General features: G+C 40.1%; 1 long non-coding RNA gene across 1 annotated transcript; it reads right to left on the bottom strand.

Annotated features, from left to right (window-relative positions):
- Positions 1-1,384: 1,384 nt before the first annotated feature.
- LOC114430283 (uncharacterized) lies at positions 1,385-2,292 on the bottom strand. The gene is made up of 3 exons (XR_003669986.1): positions 2,136-2,292; positions 1,826-2,048; positions 1,385-1,433 (listed from the first exon to the last, which is right to left on the bottom strand). It is a non-coding gene; the product is annotated as an uncharacterized LOC114430283 (long non-coding RNA).
- Positions 2,293-2,992: the final 700 nt, after the last annotated feature.

The following is a 2,992-nucleotide window of genomic DNA, read 5'->3' on the forward strand; positions in this document are numbered from 1 at the left end:
CCACTACCACCAGTGTAAAATGCTCTGGACAGAAAGTTCCACTGAATGTTGGATGTGATGAAAGTGAGTGAGCAAACACTGGTGGTCTGGTCCTGACAGACCTGTAGATGACTCTGTCAGAGAAGAAATCACAGCGCTGACTTTCTGGGTTCACCAAGATCACTCTTGCAACTGCACAGTTGACGTCTGATACCAACGTACATGGGGGTGGTAACTGAAATCCAACAACAAAACACTTAGAACAATGTAACTGTATTATTAAGACCACATATTGTACGACGTCTCGTGCCTTTTTGTTGAGTCGTCTCTTCTGTTAGTGCTGATGACCTGCTGTCTGTAGCTTTCATCTGCCCCTTCAGGTACACCTGTACACATGATTTATGGAGTGTCTCAGCTCATTCATAGTAGCCTATATAAAACATCTTTCCTCTTAGTGTCAATCTGCGATGTTTAGTAAACTGTGGATCTGTATAGAAGTTACAAAAATGCTTTTACCATTTCCAGAGGGGTTTAGAGAGGCAGCCAGGCTAATCACTGGATACACGTCTATCGCATCCCTCTTCCCGTGTATGATAGCCAGCGTTCAATTAAACATTTGTGACAGTGTGTATGTGACAACAACAACATCAAAATGGATGACCTTAAGGAAAACCTTAAGTGGCTACAGAGCAGAATGAAAGGTATTACAGGAGCACAGAAACAAGAGAGCAGAGGCTGTGTGGTTCCCTTACGCTCTTTGCAACAACAACCACCTAATCAAAGGCAATAAGCTCTGACAACACCCCAACAAACTGGGAATAGGGTTATAGAATAATTATTGTATGTTTCCTCACTGTAACGCTGCTGTTAGTAATAACAGTTTCTTTGGCGGACCTTGAAGTTTCTATGCCCTATTACTCAACACTGTGCTCTGTTTGTACAAGGAGCCCTGACAATCAGGCATCTCTGCCACTCCCTACGTATTGATAATAATGCCGCACAAACTTAATCACAGTACTCATTTTGAATGTATACAAGACCTGAAAGAATACAAAGCTCAATCAAAATCAGCAGCACACCATGCCAAACACATACTGGTACTCACACTCAAAACTACACTGAATCTCTGAAACACATGCTTATCTAAAGACACCAACCTCTCCTTCTTAATTATTATTAATTAATATTATGATTCATTTTCTTCTTTTTAATGCGAAAGAAGAAAAGAATTCTAAGAAGAAGAAAAGAAGAAAACAAATCTGTCAGGGCACGGTTACATTTCCATTCAAACAATATAAAAAGCACTACTGTTTCCATTACAGCTGAAGGTTTACAAACCATGTACAGAATCATTGTATCATTTAAAATAACACAACATAACAGTTGTGGCTGTGTTAGTAACTCACTTTGTAGATGACTGGCTCAGAAAATACTGGGGTATCAACACACAGTATCTGTGAAGAGGACACAGAAAATCATCAACACATGCACTGTGTTTACTGTCAGTTCTTGTATATGCTGCTAACACAACCCAATGACTCCATGGGTATTAATAAAGTTAATGTGAACGCACGACACTTTGATCATGTTCAATTTCAAATGACATAAACCAAACAGGCTCTCACACACAAGGAGTTCAGCAGCTCTGGTGCTTTAACACATCTTCATTAAAGTGAACAGCCATGAAGAAAGGCCTCCATGTTCAGTGAAAGGCACTACAAACAGGTTTTATCCTGCTGACTGAGCTACATGCTGTCACTCATTTTGACATCCTACTCGCTATCTCTGGGCTCACAAACGGGAAGTTCTTAGATGACACTTTCTATGTCTCAGAGAAAACTCCTACCTGCTCTCGTACTATAGAGTTCCTTCTGTTGAATGTGTCACTGTTTGTTTAGCATGTTCCTCCTGATGTTAGCTGTATGACTGCTGCAGCGACCGCTTGTTTTCTTTTAACGGCAGCCGGACACGGATGCGGCGGAGTGTTGTTGGACAGCAGCAGAAGACGCAGCGTAGACCCAGATTAATTAGTCACAGGTTCACTTGCTTCGATTTTCGCATCAATTGATCTAGACGCAAAGGCGTGAAATCAAATATTTGTAAAACTGTTTTATTAATATTTACAAATACACAAATACAGACATAAGACTTCTTACCATAATGTGTTTTTGAGATTGGAGGTTGAATCCTTGTAAGCCGATGTTACCCCACATGGTAAACAGAGTTTGCTCCATCAGCACGCTGTCTCCTTTCCTCCCTGTGGACGTGAACAGCTCCTCCAAGTGTGGCCGAGGAACATGAAGCCATTGCAGCAGCATCGAAACAAGGTCCTGAGCAGCATAACAACAGATAAAGTAAAAATAAAGACGATACAGAACAACCATTAGATATGCAGATATACATGTAAGTCTGTTCCGGTTGGCCAGCAGGTGGCGCAGAGGCACGGTTGGTTTGGTTGGAGTGACAGCTCACATGCTGCACTTTTCTTCAGTGACACCGTAGTTGCTGAGAGAAGTTTGTGCAGGGCGCCATATTGCTTTCAGAAGTTTGATTCCTCTGAAAGGTAAGCAGCACTTTATGATGTGGTTTATTTCATGTGAAGGTAGTGATTGTGCATGGCTCCTTGGGAGCTCACTGTAAAAATGGATATTTATGAGGCTGAGTTCTGTTTCTGACAATTAAATTATTTGGTAGTTAACCCTTCATTGTAAGCATACCTATAAGTATGTGTAGTCATATCAGTGTTAATTTTGGCAGCAATTTTTGATTTAGTTTTTATTTAGTCTTGTGACTAAAATGTCATTTGATTTTAGTCACATTTTAGTCATCAACATTTTTTAACGACTAAAAATCGACTAAAATTCTATGATATAGGCTATTTGTCATGAAATTAGTTTGACTGTGCAATAAAAACAGGCACAGCTTTAACTTTTGTTATTTGAAACAAACATCTCTTTATTTAATTGCCGTTACCTTTTCACAAAAGAACAAAAGCACCAGTGAACAGTGAGCT

This window comes from Parambassis ranga, unplaced genomic scaffold (assembly GCF_900634625.1).
Source record: "Parambassis ranga unplaced genomic scaffold, fParRan2.1 scaffold_22_arrow_ctg1, whole genome shotgun sequence".
Taxonomy (NCBI): domain Eukaryota; kingdom Metazoa; phylum Chordata; class Actinopteri; family Ambassidae; genus Parambassis; species Parambassis ranga.